This window comes from Protopterus annectens, chromosome 8.part0, assembly GCF_019279795.1.
Source record: "Protopterus annectens isolate FY-2018-M chromosome 8.part0, PAN1.0, whole genome shotgun sequence".
Classification (NCBI taxonomy): domain Eukaryota; kingdom Metazoa; phylum Chordata; order Ceratodontiformes; family Protopteridae; genus Protopterus; species Protopterus annectens.
In genome coordinates, this window is record NC_056741.1 from 338,732,874 (window position 1) to 338,752,486 (window position 19,613).

Consider the following 19,613-nt stretch of genomic DNA (forward strand, 5'->3'; position numbering starts at 1 on the left):
TAGGCCCATAATTTATGCTGAGGATATAAAGACAATTTTGCCAAAGCCTCCTAGAACACACTAAAAATCTCAGCCTCCAGCATTCAAGGCAATAACTACTCCTTTTTCACACATGCATACTGCAGATCCATGCACCCCATTCAAAAGTCACTGTCAAAGAAGGCCCAAGCCCATAAGGTCCAGTAAGTCTGCTTTAATACAGGGAAATGTTTTAGTCATAGGTGCCTTTATAGTTAGGTATACAGACACTACACTCACCAGACTGGACGAGATCAGTGTGATCATGAGCTGCTCTGGTGGCACAGAAGGATAAAAGCCTGACAACGTCTCAGCTGACCTTGGTTTAATTAGCAGACTGGGCGACTGATGGAGGAGCAGAGAAGGGATGACCATGCATGTCCTAGGTGGGAAGGTGCTCATTGATACAAGGGAGGCATGGTCCAAAAGAGGGAGTTGCCATTGGATACAATCAATGAACATGGGGGATAGGGAAAGGGAGTGGGTAGGAGAGTGACTGGTACAACTAAAGAGGATGTGGGGCACTGATCTGGGCCAGTGTACATAAGCACCAAGAGGATCAAAAAGAAAATTAAAAAAAGGAGAACAGATGACCCCAAGTTGTTTGTTGCCAGGAACTTTGATGCCACAAAGGCCCAATGGACCTTTAAACCAGACAAATATGACTACAACCTTTTTGTGGTACCATATGGGAGTGAATGACTTGAAGGGCATGCAAAGAGACATGATTCAAATTACTATGCATATGTTAGAGGCAGGAAAGACACTTGTCTTGAGTAGCATCTTGCCTTAAGTTAAAATGATGGTGAGATGCCAAGACAAGATAATTACTTCAATATGTGACTCAGTAGTTGCTGGCATTCAAAGGGGATCTAGTATGTGTCATCCTGGGATGAGATGACAAATCTCACCATGGATGAATTATACCTCCCATACCAGTGCATCCACATAGAGAGTAAATCCACTGATGCCCTTATAGCACCTTTTTTTTAGCCAGAGCCCCCCTTCTCTGCATTCCTAAATAGCAAACTCATACTCAAATTTGGGGCAGCATCATGGTAGCATTACTCAATGTTAGGACTCTAAACAGAAAGAAATATGACTGAAATTGCAGAACTTCTACAACATGAGCACAATGGACATGCCAGTACAACTCTTGGCAGAGCCGGTTCTCTCAGTCAGCGGTGATGACTGAACTGATACCTCTACCATTCCTGTCCATCATGGCAGGATGTGTAGTGCTGGCACAGAGCTTGGCTGTGTTCATGCAGACACACAAACATACATTTCACATATAGACTGCCTATACAGACATCCACACATACCAGATACATGAGGCATTAATGAGGGTTGCAGGGCATTCTGTCTCAGTGGCCATTTCATATTATCTACATTTCTGCCTGCCCGTGTTTCTTACTCGCACACACTTGTTGTTTAGCTGTCAGCTTGGACTCCAGCCCCCAACCCCCACCCTGTGCAAATGATGATGATAACTGTGCCATCACCTTATTTTTATCTTTTTGATTAAGGGTAATACATGTAAGTTGTCTGATGCAGAAGGTGGATGCTAACTGCGTGCTTAGGATATGTTTTGGCGATGTTATGTGGACATTGTTTTCAGATTTTTTACAGCATGTAGTATTGTGATTCCTACTTTGAAATCACTGATACAGCAGTCATGTTTATTGCTCCACTTGTATAATGTAGGGATAAGTAGAGTTTGGACTGATTTTTCTATACTGGGTATTTTAGATGCATGAGTAATCTTAGCTTATAAACTGCATAAATATATATTACATAAGTCATTCATTTCACATGACAAAAATCAAAATGCACCAAAGCTCACACACCAAAAAGTTTAATAAAAGGCAAACAAACAAACAATATGTAAGCGCTTTCGCAACTAACCAAGTCGCTTCATCAGACAAAATTAGAATGTTCAATAACATTTAAATAGCAATTAAATAACAATTGGCAACCTATCAGGTAACCTCAATTAATGTAATCATACACTGTATTAAATTCAAACTGGCTAACCAAATAACTCCATAGAAGCCTAGTATAAATAAAATAGAATGCATGAAATTCATGTCTGCTAAATGCCATACTACAACTAAATTACATATTCAAAAATATATATTATATATAAAAGTTAAAAACATTAATAAACGTTACATAGAACATATACTATAGTAACATTTAAAATTAAATAAGAACATATAAAAACTGACATAAAAATGACATAAAAAACTATACTAAATATAGTCATTCATTTCACATATTGATGTCATTGCTGAACAACTCAGAAACATTCTTCTTTGCTACATTTACAAGTAATAGTATGTAGGTATCTACCACTCCTTCATGTCCTCACACATTTATTTTTCATTAACAGGTTCAACACTTACCTTGATAGTCCTGCAGTTACAAATGTTGTCATTTGGGGCCAACTCTGTCTGAAGCTAGCAGTACACAGCCATTACATGGGTCAGTAGAGGTTTTGAGCATTGCCTGCCATCAATTTTACTGTGTGTATGTACATAGGATGTACCCTTTAGGTGGTCAACATGTGTGCTATCCATTGCCTCTTGGCCTGGGCAAGGGCATATTGTGCATGTATACATCTACCTACACACAGCAGTTGGGGATTCCCCCTCTGACTCCTCACCTGCTTGTGGATGTGATGACCTTGCCTGTCGTGCTGGAACATTTACTCCTAGCACTTGGTGCTCCTGTTGCAGCTGTTTTCGCAGGATGATGTTGTGTAGGAAAGCACAGACTGTGATGATTTTGGCACAAGTACTGGGATCGTACTGCAGAGCACCCCCTGATGTATCTAGTCACAGAAACAGTGACTTTAGCAGCCTAAACATACACTCTATATTTCTTGTTTGAGCATGTGCCTCATTACAGCATTCCTAAGTGGGTGTGTGGGCATTTCTGATTGGTATCATTAGCCATTTTTGAGTGCATCCCCTCCATCCCCCAATAAATGGCCTTGTGGGATATCACCCCTGAAAAACCTCTTGTAGAGCTGTGAGTTGTGCCAGATATGGAGTTGTGGTAACTTCTGGGCTTGCCAGCACACACATTCAGGATGATTCCCTTAGCATTACACACAACCTGGTAGTAAATGGAGTCAAACCCCTTTCTGTTGACCCTTCCCTGTTCCCCAGATGGTGTTTTGATCTCAATATGTGCACAGTGTATGGCACTCAAGACTTCAGGAAAATGTGCTTCAGGGTAGAAATTCTATGTAGTTCTATCTTTGTGGGAAATATATATAGTCACTGGCATGCTGTAGCATAGCATTCAAGAATTAGTGCAGAATCCTGGATGCTGATGGCTGTGACACCCCCAGCATGTCCTCTGTGGGTGTCTGAAAGATTCCTGTAGAGAATATTCTAAGTGCTGTACATACTTTGGTCTCCACAGGTATTGGTTCCATTTAGTGAGGACGACAGAGGTTGTAGAGTTCCTGAAGCGTGTCTCTATCCACCCCGTAGCTCTCTAATATTTTCACCTCATGCAGACCTGAGGTCTATCAGCAACAGTAGCAGCAGAGACTTGAGCCTGTTGCACATACACATGCAGAAGAGAAGCAGCAGCTCCTAAAATCCTTTCTCTCCAGTGTAGCTTTGATGACTATATTTCAATAGGTTTTGGAATACAAGGTAAAAGGCTACACTAAATGTACATGATTGCTTTGCAGCTTGTTGAATAGCTCTGCCATCTTGGATTGGTTGATTAGCATTCAGTCCAGCTGCTTATGCAGTAATTAGCATGACATGATGTTTACCATGTTTGTGTGGCTCTGCACATCATGTAGAGCTGCTAACTGAATACAAATCAGCATGCCATCATGTGCACATCATGGCACGACTCGCACACAGCTTTAGCAAGCCATGCAGGGTTTATTAAATCCTGGCCCACGTATATACATGATTCAGTATACAGTCTTCCATATCATGGCGATATTTAATAAGTTCTTTAACTTTATGTTCTTCATTAATTCTAATCATGTAATTGATATATATCTGTATATATATATATATATATATATATATATATATATATATATATATATATATATATATGGCTCTAGGACTACTGAACGAAAGTTCAATAGTCCGAATCCGCAATCACTGAGCACACGTTAACGAAAGCACTTTCACCAAAAGTGTTTTCGTTAAAGTGTGTCAAAAAAAAAACAATAAATCTACTTTTATGCAGGGGCTGTGTCCCCCACCCCCTACTTTAATATTCTCACTTCGAGATCGCACTACAGTGAGGAAAAGGGAATATTTCCTTATCCACACCGTAGTACGATCTCCACAACAGACATACTTAAAAGCACTTTCAAGTAAGTATGCCCGGCCGATAGTGATTCGGTGATGTTGTCTTTCGGGGATCAGTACAGATCCCATATATATGTATATATATATATATATATATATATATATATATATATATATATATATATATATATATATATATATATATATATATATATATGTATATATATATATATATATATATATATATATATATAGAGAGAGAGAGAGAGAGAGAGAGAGAGAGAGAGAGAGAGACAGAATTCCTAAAATTCATACAGAACTTTGGAAATGAATTACATATATATATATATATATATATATATATATATATATATATATATATATATATATATATATATATATATATATACATATATAGATAGATGCATATAGATATAAATACACACACACACACATCCACATATATACATATAAAGAGAGAGAGAGATGGGGAGAGACAGACAGAGAGCATCGGATTATCTTAAAGTTATTAAAATAACAAATAATCATATAATTGTTCTGATAATATGTGTTCAATAAAACAATCAAATTTTACTTATCCTTTTCTATTTTCTCATATATATCCAAGTCAGCATATTTGCCATCACAAGGTTATAAGAACTTTAAGGGATGAAACTGGCTGTTCTGAAGTATTACTAGGTTTTGTCATTACTTTTGTCAGCATAAATATATATTGGAGCCTCTATCATAGTGCCTGGGATAATGACTTTGAAAAATAATAACCCAAACATTCAATGCTCACTGTGAGTTCTAGATAATAGTATTGAGGAGCAGTGCATGTAACAGAATAGATGGAAAATTAGCACATTTCTGTCATAATAATGATGGAATCTTTTTAATATATATAGCGCAAAGCTGAGAGTCACTCAAAATGCTTTTACAATAATAACCATCAAAAACTAAATGTGTGTAAGACATCAAGAAACCATTGTGATATTGACAAAACACTTCATTCTATTGGTTACCTTTCCATGTTTTCACATTACTGTTCTCTTTGTACAACTTACCCCTTTCCCAGAAGTGCAGACGGTGCATAGGAGGTACTATAGCCCTGAGTGAGCATCAGAGGCATCTAACTCCTGATGTTAACATTTAAGGATTTAGCATGCCTGCCAGGTTGTTAAACCTTCGATGCTGCAGTTTTATGGCATTTGTATCAGAAGGTGACCTGTATCATTAACTCAGTAAAATGTGTATCACAGTACATTGCTTAATGGTAAAGTTGTGAGTCTCAGTGTTGATATCTGCGTTTCAAGTATTTTATTATTAACCATCTTCATATGATTTGTCACTTTATCCATTTACTTAGTTGTCTTTTCTGGAGAGATTTATTCTAAATCAACAAAGGCAAATTACAGAGAGAACCTGAGATAAAATTTGCAAACAGCTGACAGCAAAATCACAGCACATACATGACACCCCTGCCCCCTCCCACATAAACTGTTAAAAAGAAGTCTAAAACTAAAGACAGCTAGCAAAATATTCTAAGTCATAACCAAAGGTATTTTATGGGTATATTTAGGCTAGCTGCACTTGTGGGGCATTTTAACCCTAGCCATTTTCCCTCAAAGGTAAAAATCAAACCTTGTACCCTTTGTCTGTGTAGTAAACACCTTAACCACTATGCCAGCCCCAATCTTTCAAAAGTTTGATCTTTAATTTAGGTTAGACATCAACTAAAATGCAGTTACACAAAACAAGACAACCATTTTTCAAGATCCACCTCCCCCACCTGCTGACCATCAAGCTTCTAGCAATTAGACTTCAGCTCATTCATTCCTCTGTACTAAGTGTCCCCTATGAAAGTGGAAATTGTATAGAGGGGCCATCATTCAGGCTGTCATGAAGGTATGTTTTTTTTTTTTTGTCTCTGACTAACCTCTCTTATCCACTTGCATATAGTGAGAACTGGGACTCACATTTGATGCCCAGGCTAGTCTGGCTTTCCCAGACACCAGGCCTTTTGCCAGCCATTCAGTTCCATTGGACATGGCACTACTCAGTACCTCCTGTCCCTATCAGCAGCCCACTTCATACTGAGTATAGAATATGCAGTTATGTTTCTGTGTCCCTACATTCAACATCTGGTAGCTGAATATAAGCTCATGCATCACTGCTGGGACCACCTACGCTCTTCTACTGGTGTATGTGTGCTCCCACATACATGCCTTCAAGGGCTACCATCTTTCACTTGGATGACTAAGCTCACATCCTCCAGAAATGGTATTTCGTATCATGGAAGGCTGTGCTTGCAATGGCACAACTGGCCTACTGACAAACAGCATTCCTCGCTCCAAAGATAGGCTAGTTGACACAACCCACTTAATCCCACCCCCTGACTGATGCCTGACTCTTCCAACATTTAACCCACTAGCTGAACTTGAATCTTCTGAGTAGAGATCACATGACTTCATTCCTTTATACCACAGACCTGGGCACCAAAACAAGGAAATACTGTGACTGCTTTGTAAGCATTATATTTCTGTGATAATGTAGTCCACATCAACAAAATACATTTTTCAGTAAAAAGATACACATATTGCAGGTTATATACACATCTGTAATAAGTAAAAAGTATAATGCTTTCCTTTGTTTTTAATCACATAAAGAAGTGCATGCATTTCCTAAAATACTTATTATGGTCCTTACAAGAGGTTGATATAAAAGTCATTCTTTCTTATGTATATGTATGGCCATGCCTGTGAATAATACATTGTAAATGCACTGGCTTTGGTGACCTATGGGATAATGCAAAGAATGTATGTGCCTTTATAGAGGGATGCAATTGCTTCTGCAGTAGTAGCCGAAAAGGAGGTGGTTCTGTGCCATCTTGATCCTATATTATCACAGGAGATATATTTGGATATAAGGTGGTGGGAGGATTTACTTAGGTCAAATTAAACTTTACGTTATCAAAACATTATCATGCAGTCTAAGCCCATGCTATGACAAAATGTATCATATTTCATCATCTATATTCCTAGGACATGGTAGAACATTTGCCTATATTGGTAGAACTGAGGTGTATTTTATTTGCTTTCATGACTAAGCAGCACAATAAATAAATAATGCATTTTAAGCTATGTTATATTGCTTTCAAAACTGACACTGATAACTCTAACAATACACAAGCAGAATTTTTCTCTAAGTAGCAGATTGCAAAACAATGTAGACTTTACTTGTAATTTTCTTTATGAATGAGATTAGATATATTTAGAGTCCATTTTACATTAAAAAGTTATATGCATACAGCTTTTCAGAATAATGTCTATGCACGCCATATGCTGTGTGCGAAAAGATATGCAGTTTATGTGCTGTAAATTCTACCTTTGTTTTGTAGACTCCTACCTCTGTCTGCAGTGAGAAGTGCCTTCCTGGATATAGAAAAGCTGTTCGACTGGGGCAACCAATATGCTGCTTTGACTGCATCTCTTGCTCTGAAGGAAGTATATCTAATGAAAGCGGTAAGGAGAAAATGTATAGAAAAATGTACTTGACTTAAATATGAGAAGCAATTGTTTTGTAAAATGAAAAAAAACAAAACTTTCAGTGAATGAAGCTGCTGCAGACAAATTTTATCTTTCCCCTAATATATATCAGTCTTGGAGTTTATTTGTTTGGTTGGTTGGTTGTTTATTGAGTTATCTGGCTCAAAGACCTGTTTCAGCTATAACCTTGGCCAAACTGGCAAAAATTATGTAGAATCTCAAATATACTCATCTAAAAGCATTTATTTATTGATTTATTTATTTATTGACATTTGGTGACTAGGAAAGTTCGACTGGGTCAGAAACCCATTTTCGGCGGAGGCCCAGGGAGAAAAGCTCCAATAAATACAGTCTTATATTCAATTTACAGACATTCATATAATTTGCGGACATTGTACAATTTAAATAATATAGATTGATGACAGTTTTCAGAGATTCATCAGTAGCCCAGTCGGAATTTTAGGTTGGTGTTATGTACTACTAGAAGTACAGACAATGCTCATACGTACATATGATGAACAGGCTGTTATTTTGTAAAGTAAAGTAGTAAAAATAATGGTGACCAAAAATTATAAGTATAAGGTGAATGGACCAAGGGAGATAGAATGCATGGGAAATAGGAAATATGTTACTTAAGGATAGTAGTATATGTGAGAATAACGTATGTGTTAAAAAAGAGGTTAGTGTGATAGTTAATCTGTAAGGTATGGGAGTACAATATTGGAAGAAATAGTATTAAGGAGAAGCAGAATATAAATAGTATATAAGTTCTGTCAAAAGGGTCTGGAAAAATAAATATTAGGATGAGGGATAGAAGAGAAGAAAGGAGGGAGAAGAGCAGAAACTGGGAGATAGGATAGGATCAGAGAGCTGACGAGGGGAAAGGTGAAAAAAAAGTTGGGGGGAGAAAGCCATAGAAGGAAGATAGCTGAGAACTGGGAATTAAGTGTAGTTATGTTTAGTTAAGGTGCAACGGCAGATATGAGTGTTGAGAAGGTCATTGTTAGTGTAGATCTGGAGGTCTTAAAGGTATCTAAGGCACTTATATTTGAAAGTATGGTATTCCATAGTTTTGCAATGCTGTAGGAGTAGAGGCTGTATCCTTCTCTTTTGCTGGGTTTGTCTACAGTTAGAAGCTGTTTTTTTGTGGAATGTAGAGATCTGGATGGAATGTAGGACTTTAAGAAAGATTTTAAGGTGGGTAGCTATCTGGTTGGCAAATTATTTTGTGTGCAAGAGACAGTTGTACAAAATGAAGGTGATGGGGAAATTCTGTCCAATTTAACTCATTAAAAGCACAACACTGTTGTGAGTGGTAAGATGTACAAGTGGCAAATTTAGCTATTTTGTGTTATCATGACTGAGGCTTATTCTTTAGGGACATATGAGGGTTGGCGAAAATGGGGTCCCATACAGGAGGGAGAGGATCAAGATGGTATTAACAAGTGTTTTTTTTTGGTAGGTTTGTCCATGAAATATTTATGTCCATACAATTTTCCTAGTTTGAAATGTGTTTTTAATGGCGTTAAGTATATGTTGTTCAAATGTACTTTTATCATTTATGGTGATGCCCAGTATCTTTGCCTGAGTTACAATTTCAATTTCTGTATTATTCTGTGAGTATATTTTGAAATCATTTAGAAGTGGTTTTGGTGAGAACAATAAAAGTTCAGATTTATTGGGATTAAGTACCATTTGTGCTTCATTCAGCCAGGTTTCAAGATGTAAAGGTGTTTTGTGTTATTTTTAAGAGATGTTGGAGGTTGTTGCTGGAGGAGGTGATGGTGGAGTCATCAGTGTATTGAATGAGTGTACTTTGAAGGGAAGCAATGTGAAGGTTATTAAGTAAGTATCCAAGAATGGATCCTTGTGGGACAGCTGTTTTATTAACCTGGTATTGTGACAAACTAGTTTGACACCTAACGCATTGTTGTCTGTTGGTTAGGCAATTATCAATCCATTTTTGGGTAAATTGAGAGCATCCTAATGCAGATAGTTGTAAGAGGTTATGATGTGATACTGTATCAAAGGCAATTAACAGACCTAATAAGATTACAAAGGTTAATTGGCCAAGTCTATGGCTTTGCTCACAGAGTCTGTGAAGAATAATAATGCAGTGGTTGCACTAGGTGTAGGTTGAAAACCATGTTGGGTGGGTGCAAGGAGATTGTTGTGATAAAGATGCTTCAGTAGTTCTATGTGCATACATTTCTCCAGCAATTTGGATAAAGGGGAGAGGACAGAGTTCAGTCAGTAATTTGTTAATTCATTTTATCCACCCTTGTGTAAGAGGATTATGATATTAGGATGGATTGATTTATCAGGATACTAACAGGGGAGGTTATTGATTCTGCAGTGAATTTTAGATATTCTGATGGAAGGTTATTAGCAGAGAGGGAGCAAAGTTTTAATTTAGGAAGAAGTGTATGTAAAAGTGAAATAAGAGTGGGCTATAGTGAGAAAATAGGAGATAGAGTGTTAGATGTAGAGGTAGCCTGGTAAGGGGAGGCCAAAGTGGTGGTGTAGTTATTAGCTGATTTGGGAAATGGAGGAATAAGCTTTTCTGTAGGGTTGGAGTATGCTATCAATGAAGCAGGAATTGAACATGTCAGCTATTAGAGATGGATCTATATCTGAGGCTGGTGAAGGTTTTTGTGTGGACCCAGGTGTAAGGAGTGCACGACAGTTTTCCAGAATTTTTGGGGTTACTGAATTGGCTGGATATTTGTTGAGTGAAGTGATTTTTCTTGTCAACAATGAGTACCTGTTTTGCTTTATTATGTAGCTGCTCATATAAAAGTGTATTGGTGTCATTTTTGTTCTTATGCCAGTTTTTCCAGGCCCAAGATCTGGTTTGTAGTATTTGTTTTGCAGCTTTAGTTAGCCAAGGTGCATGGTTTGTTTTTGTCCTTTTAGTTTGAAACGGGGCTAAGCTGTGAGGGTGTCTAAAAAAGAGTTTATTGAAGTAGCTAATGGCATCATCTAGTGGTAATGTTTTTAATGAGTTCCTGTTTATAGTTTTTAAGATGTTATTAAATAGTTGTTGATTGAAATTGGTTACATTTCTAGATGTATTGTAGGCATGGAGTTTAGACCCTTGAGGGGAGGTTATGTGGGAATATGCAGGTAGGTGGTCACTTAAGGTATTTGGGAGTGTGCTGGGATTGGAATATTTATGGGGATCTGATACCAGGGCCCAGTCTAATGTTGATCTAGTTGATTATTGTTTTGCATTCTGGTGGGAGTAATGATAAGTTGTGTGAAATCATGTAGGTTGATGCTATTATATGTAGAGTCTATGATCAGATTTTGCCAGATGATATTTATATCACCCATAATAATAGTTTCATTGGTAATGTTATCAGTAGTCAAGGCCAGAAAGTCTTAGTATAGGAATATTTTGGTTAGGGGGAATATACACTATTGCAATCCATACTTGTTTGGTATTATTTACTTGTAATGATGCCATGAGAACTTTTGCATTACTAAAGAATGGAACAGGTTTGAAGAATGGTGATACTGAGAAGATGTTTTGATGACACTACTCTGCTTAATTTTTTATGGGTTCTGTCTTTTATTAGTATATTATATCCTGGAGGGACTATTTCTGTATCTTAAATATGTGGTTTTAACCAAGTTTTAATAACTGCTACTATATCTAGGGAGTAATGTGTAAGCCATGCATAAAATTCAGTAATTTTGTTGTAGATTCTACATATATTTAGTGTTATTAATAGCACATTTTTAGAGAAGGGTGATTGAGGAGAGGTGGGTGATTGTGTAGATCCAGGGCTGGGATGAATATCTCCACAATGGAAAAGTTTGATGAGGTGGTGTGAGAAATGGTATAGGTGGGTAGATTTAGTAGTGCGCTTAGAGACTGTTTAGAACTTTAGTTTGAGTTTAGTAGTGAAGGCAAGAAACTGGACTTTGGTAAGGTGAATATGGCTATACACAGGCTGGTAGATATATCATAGAAGCTGTGTCAAAAACTGAGTCTAAGGTGGATATTTTTACAGGTGCATCTGTTAGAGTACATTTGAGGGAAGTGGCTTGTAATAGCAGGCTTAGTGAGAAGATTAGGGATATTATGAAGATAATAGAATGTAAAGTTAATAGTGTATTGTGTAGTGATAGGGCAAATAAATTAGATATGGAGGAAGAGAGAAAAAACAGAGGAGGGATAGTAGTGATATTACGGTAGTATAGGATGCAGTTAAGTAGATAGTAAACCAAAGGATAGACTTTGTATAGTTAGGAGAGTTGGTTTGAGGAAATAGAATAATTGTAATATGGTAATTAGAAGCTGGGTCATGTTAATTGGAAGAAATTGGAGGTGGAGTGTTTATTAGAAGGTGATGATGCGGGGGAGGGGTTATGGATATTATAAATGTATTTGATTAGGGGGTAGGTGGAAATTGGGGTAGGGTAGGGGATGAAGTGAACCTGAGCAAAGTCAGGTCGAATGGAGCAAAGCTACACCAAGCTCAAAAGAGCTGAAGTAGAAAAACAATCAATGAAGAAGAAAAAAAATCAAAGGTCAGCTTAATGTTTTGTGTGTGTGTGTGTGTGTGTGTGTGTGTGTGTGTGTGTGTGTGTGTGTGTGTGTGTGTGTGTGTGTGTGTGTGTGTGTGTGTGTGTGTTTTGTTTGTTTTTTAATTCTAACCAGAGGTGTACATATACAATAAAAAAATAATTATTTAGAAAATTTAATTTCTTATCAAAGTGTAACAGCACATGGGTTAGATAGCAAAATGCAGGTATGAAAGGTAGATAGGAGCAATATAAAAAGAGAATATATTTAAACACTTTGTGATAAGGATAGGGGGTGAGTTGTGGTAGGCTATAGACCAAGCACAAAAATAAGTATAGTTACAATTTAAAGTTCATGAAACATACTTTGCATCATTTGGGTGTTATGAGGAAATTGTAGGACTTACAGATGGCCAAAGGATTCTTTATAAGTGCTTGCCCAATACAGCAGGTCTTAGAAATTACTTAGAGGTTCTATAGGCAAAAAAACAGCTGAGAAACAGCAGATTATTCTCTAAAAAAAGGAAGAAGGGAAGTTAAGTAAGGGATGGAACAGTTGTAGACAAGTGAACAAAATGCAAGTGTAAATAAATTGAATAACAAGGCTGATTAAAATATAGGTGAAGATAAAAGAGAGAGAAAACAGGTAGTAGTTAAAGGATATGCAGTGGTAGCAGTGCAGGTAATCAGAGTTTGGTCAGTAGAGAGCAAGTGGTACAACATTGCCAAAAGTAAACAAAACAGTATTTTACTTTATGCATCCACAGTTAACAAGGGAACACATTTCAGTTGCAGACTGCCTGTTACCTTAAATTAATAACATAAAATAGATTAACTGCAATACAGATGATTATCCAACATATGAAAGCATACTATGTCAAGAAAAAGCAAGTAACTGGTAAAGCAGTTATTAACAATACATATGCAGAAAAGAAACAAATGCCAACCTGACAATGCAATTGATTAAACAGGCATTGGAGGAAAAATGCCATCCAGATGATTTTCAAGCTCCATACTAAATGCAACTGAAAAAAGACATTGTAGATTTCTGGACTATAAGCACACCGACCTAATTAGCAGTTAAGACTCAAACCTGAAAAAAGAGCATCTCAATAAAGCATCTCCTAACTGGGCTTTGAGTGCTATCAAGTGACTATATTATACAATAACTCATAATCCAATAAAGTACATCACGTTGTGGTGTAAAATCTAAGTAACAGCGCCAAAAGGTTTTACTGTTAAGCAAATTAATCATACGCATTACAATACCAAACAAGGTATCCACGCCACCAGAGTGACATGATTCAAGTTGGATAGAGGAGAAAAAATACCTAGTTTTATATATTTTAAGACAACGGAACTCCATAAGCATTTAGAGCAGCTAAGTTTACAGATAAGCAGAGGTATTATTGTGTTACAATATTAATTAGGGTATATACGCAACCACTTTGACGTGGTCATTTGGGCAGAGGAAAATTACCTCGTGTTATACACTTTACTACAAAAAAAACCTGAAGACAATTAAACATTAACCAATATACAGTCAGAGCAGTAGAGACAGAGGAAGATTACCTTTTATAATAAATTTACAAAACAGAATGAGCTCCAATCAGTTATGCATTTGCTTATGCTCATTCATAGCAATGAATGGTATATTCATACCACATAAAATTGAACAGTTTCACCTTGAAAGTAAACAGATGGTACATGTAATAAATCAGGTGATATCCATCGGCATATCTTTACCACCAGAGCCATGTTAGTACATACTACTAGGTGGAGAGGAAAGAAATGATAATGTAAATTCATTAGATAAGTGCAGTTCTGCAATATAAGCAGAGGCATTTTTGATCTTTTTATATCTTTTTCTTAGAATAGATGCTAAAATCTTGTGATATAAATTCAGTCACATTCTGCAAATGCTAGTCACTAACTCATTCATCCACAGCACATCAAGCTTGTAATGTTTGCCCAGATCTTAAGTTAGTACAGTTAAAAACTGTTAACATAAAATTAATATCTTTATGACTATTTACATTATTTAAGTACTATAATTTTAGTTTCATTCAGTGTTTCAAATGTGAAAGCTTGAAATAAGTTTAAAGTCTGACACTATTAGATGTTTCTAAATGTAGTAGTGTGGTTAGCTTATCTATTTTCCTGATTTTGTTTCTGTATTGAGTCCCATCAAGCAGGCATTATTTCTCTAAAAGCTTTTTGATTTGTTGCCGACATAAAGAAAAGCCTCTGCAGAAGCATCCCATCCTAATGTTTTGTTTTTTGCTTTTATTTATTTTTAAAGCTTTAAAGGTTATTGTATATAATAATAAATGTGCACTAGCAACCAGCAGTTGTTGATTTTTTAGTAATAGCACAGGTAGATGTAATTCCAGGCTGGGCCACTAGATGGCAGTAGGAGGTGTGCAGTTACAACATTTCAGGCTTCTGCTGTAAGTGAATATGCTATTTTACAGTATATTTTTTGCTGAGCAAGAAATTTGTTGATCTGGGTTTCTATATGCGAGACAAAGCAGAAGTATTGAATATTTTTACTGTGTACTGACTGAATTGTAGATCCTTTTTGGTCTTTAATAGCTAAAGAATGAGAGCTGGTTAATCTTTGTGGGATTCCAAACACCACCAAAATGGTCTTTATTGCGTTTATGATTATTACTAGTAAGACAGTTCCACAGGGCAGTAAAATCGTCTTGTAGCTGTTTATTTAAGGAATATGGATTCCTGTGTGATCTAGTAATCACTATATTATCTGTGTATCACATACAATTCATGTGTGGAAAGTTCATAGATTCAGTATCTCTAAGGACACTGTGTCTTTTCACCATTTATGCCTTGTCATTATCCACCCTCAGTCCACACTTCCTTTCTCCAGGAGGCCATACCAGTCAGTACTAGAGTAATGTTTGTGGATACCCATGCATTCGTCTAGTTTATGTTTAAAAGAAGGTAGTGCGTAACACTGCTTAACATGTAGGATAAGTTTATTACCAGAGGTTTAGGAAACACTGGGTTATAACTGCCCCTCCACTATGTTTTATTTATATGCCATGTATGCTGCATGGCCACCGTCAACAGCCTCTGTAACCCTTCTGAAGATGTTTACCAGATTGAACAGACAAGATTTAACATTCACAAAGCCAAATTGTTCAGGGTTAAGCCTAGCAAGATTCTTAATACTTATTTGCTTATTTGTCTTTGTTGATTGGGATAGTCCAAAGCCCATTTTCAGCAGTGACCTTGGGAGAAAAGCTCCATCAGAAGTAAATACAGAATTGAATTTACATTATACATTTACAGTTTCTGAGATACAGTCAGTGCATAACAGAACTACAGAAAGTACTATATATATATATATATATATATATATATATATATATATATATATATATATATATATATATATATATATATATATATATATATATCAATAAACTGTTTGAATGTTTTTGTAACAGAAAATAATATTTACTGTATCCAGTGAAGCTAGGATGTATCTGTTAGTATTGATGAAGAGATAGGTATTAGAGAAAAAATAGGTGTAGTAAGAATTTAGATATGGTAGTACTGACATGAGTCTTTTGTAACAGGTCAGAGGTCGAAGTTTAGAGGCACGAAAGCATGATAGGATTAGTCTCAGTATGTGAAACACTAGACGAGAGAGAAAAGTATGAAGAGAAATGTATGAGAGAGTATGCTAATCTAGCTAAGGAGAGAAGATGTAAGATGAGTAATGAGAAACGTGAATTTGAGATGACAGACTTAACCTAATGAAGAGCAATAGCATGACCATGATGAGCAAGGGCCTGTTTGAACAGTATTTTGAGGGGAGGGAGTCTTCCACTCATTTTTATAAGTGGAGAGGTGGCATTCCAGAGCATGGAGACAAAAGAAGAGTACAGAGAGGCACCTGTTGCGTTGTTAGACTTACTTGTGATTAACAGGAATTTTTCAAATGGGCAGAGATCCCTTGTGGATATGAGAGAGTGCATTTAACTACTCTTATATCCAAGACCATGGAAAGAATAATCATGGTCCTGGTAAATAATGACATAAGAAACCTCCAAACACTACACCCAACCTAGTTCAGCTTTGTCAAGGGCAGGTCATGCCTGTTCAATCTGGCAGACGTCTTTGAAAAAGTCTCTAGGGCCATGGATAAGGGTAAAACGGTGTATATTCCCTACTTTGTCCTGACTAAGGCATTTGACGCAATTCCCCACATAAGTGTTATAAATAAACTCACAAAACTGGACATAAATCCCTATGTCACCAGATAGATAGCCAAATGGCTCACAGACAGGACCCATGTTGTTAGAGCAGCTGAATACCAATCCAGAAAAAGGTCAGTTACTAGTGGTGTGCCACAGGGGTCAGTGCTAGGATCTCTCCTGTTTGGAATATACTTCTCTGAAATCAAGGCTAATTGTAGAGGGCATTTGGCTAACTGAATTTGCTTATGATGCCAAGTTGGTGGCAATCACTGAATCCCCTAACAATGTAGATATCCTTCAGAAGGGTCTGAATCAGACAAATGATTGGTGCCAGAGCCATGGTCTAAAACTAAATGCAAAAGAAAATGCATAATTGTACCCTTTGGGAAGTCAAATACCCCTGTAAATTATAACATTAATAGCACACCCCAAAGAGTGGACTCAGAGGTGAGCAATCTTGGTACAAAGATAGTAGCCTGAACTTTGACCCCCATGTGTCGACAGTGGTGAGAAAATCATTCTATGTGGCACAGCATATAAGCAAAGGCATGGCATTCAGATCCAAGGAAGTTATAGTCCCATTGTGCTTGGCCCTCATCAGACCATTAATCAAGTACAATCATCTTTTGTCATGTACTTAAAAAGGCACTTGCAACAGCTGGAGCAGCCTCAGAGGTACCTTACAAAAAATACATTGTATAAACAGCATGTCCTATGTGGATAGACTAAAGCCCTATCCCTTTACTCTGTCTGCTGTCGACTATTAAGGGGTTGTCTATGCCTAACCTAGAAGGCACTCATAAATCTAGCTCTGATAGAACTATTACACATTCACAAGACAAACTGCACAAAGGTCACCTGATCTAGGGATCTGAACTGGTCTGTGACATGAACAAAACATGCTGGAGAAACAGATATGTGTCTCAGAGATTACCCCTTCTCTGCAACTGGCTTCCTATTCATGTAAAGCAGAGCCCTTCTCTGATTCTCTTCAAATACAGTTTAGATTAATGGACAGGGAATCATAAATTTACTCCTGAGGTGGTGCCTATGTCCCATATAGACAGGGACAGACTGTCAAGTACTCAAAGGCATAGGCATATGCCTATGCCATCCTCTAGCCCTTAGGGATCAAAAATCTGGTAAAGTTTTGGTTATAATGGCTAGACTTGTAAACTGTTAGCATAGTAATCTCCTATGAACCTAGAACATTTTGCTTGTATGAAGTAGTAGCTGAGTGGGAATTGAATCAGTATTGTTGTTGTGAGAGATGGGGATGGTAGTTTGGCCTGGACATAGTAATTTATTTAAGGATATCCACAAAAATGTATTGATGTTTTCGGGTACTACCCAGGTATTATCTAATAGGCATAGTTCATGGTACATTTCCATGCAAGAATTGTAGGGCTTGCTCATATGTATCTAAGAGAGATATCTTTATGCATCCTTTCACTAATTATTAATTCACTTTCAGCTTTTATGCTGATTGTAGATCTAAGAACTTAGTTTACTTAGACAACTGCAGATCATGTGCCTCTTTTTATATTGGAAATACAACCAGGATGCTTAAAGAATGTATCCTTCAGCACTTAGGTGACATCAAGACAAAAACAAGAACCAAGTCCCAACCACTGATAAAGGTAACTGCCAAAAAAAAAAAAAATTATCCTTGTTTCCTATCTTTCCTGACCTAGAGTAGTCCAAATACAGGCTTTGCTGTATTCTGGACTTTTGGAAAGTTCCTGTGTTGCCCATTTCCTTTCTTGGATAAAGGGAGGCTTCTTTGTTCACCAGTGGCAGTGGGGAGATTAGAGCAGACTAGCTATCCCTGGAGGAGTGTTCCCAGCACAAGAATCTGGTAGTCTATTGGCCATTTTGGGCCAATTTCTAGCTCTTTCAAGTTCCCCTGTATAAAACCTGCTTTGGCGCGGTTTGTGCGCTTGTTACTACTCAGCCAAGCTCCTCGTGGTCCTGCAGAGTGGTGCCAGCAGCAGAGAGGCTAAAAGAGCGACTGCTAACCTGATAAGTGTTTTTTTCCTGCTACTACCTGGGCGGCTGTCTGATCTAGCTAAACTGCAAGTATTTCTGCTTCTTGAAATGTTTTAAACTGTTTAAAGTTGTTTTTGCACCTGCACTTTTAAAGTTTGCCCTGTTTGTTGCATTTACCTGTTGAGGCTACACACTCAAGTGCACTAGCCTCTGTTACATATTTATTGCACTTTCCTGCTGTTTGTTGCATAAAAGAAAAAAAAAAGAAAAAAATTATCCTTGTTTCCCATCTTTCCTGACCTGGCAGTGGGGAGCTTGGAGCAGCTTATCTATCCCGGGAGGAGTGTTCCCAGCACAAGTATCTGGTAGTTCCTGTGTTGCCCATTTCAATTTCTTGGATAAAGGGAGGCTTCTTTGTTCACCAGTGGCAGTGGGGAGTTTGAAGCAGCCAATCTAACCCTGGAGGAGTGCTCCCAGCACAAGAATCTTGTAGTCTTTTTGTTGCAAAAAAAAAAAATTATCCTTGTTTCCCATCTTTCCTGACCTAGAGTAGTCCAAATACAGGCTTTGCTATATTCTGGACTTTTGGAAAGTTCCTGTGTTGCCCATTTCCTTTCTTGGATAAAGGGAGGCTTCGTTGTTTACCAGTGGCAGTGGGGAGCTTGGAGCAGCCTATCTATCCCTGAGGAGTGTTCCCAGCACAAGAATCTGGTAGTCTATTGGCTGTTTTGGGCCAATTTCTAGCTCTTTTAAGTCCCCCTGTATAAAACCCACTGTGGCACATTTTTTGCGCTTGTTACTACTCAGCCAAACTGTTTGTGGTCCTGCAGAGTGGTGCTAGCAGCAGAGGGGCTAAAAGAGCGACTGCTAACCTGATAAAAGTGTTTGTTTTCCTGCTACTACCTGAGTGACTGTCCAATCTAGCTAAACTGCAAGTATTTCTGCTTCTTGAACTGTTTTAAACTGTTTAAAGTTGTTTTTGCACCTGCACTTTTAAA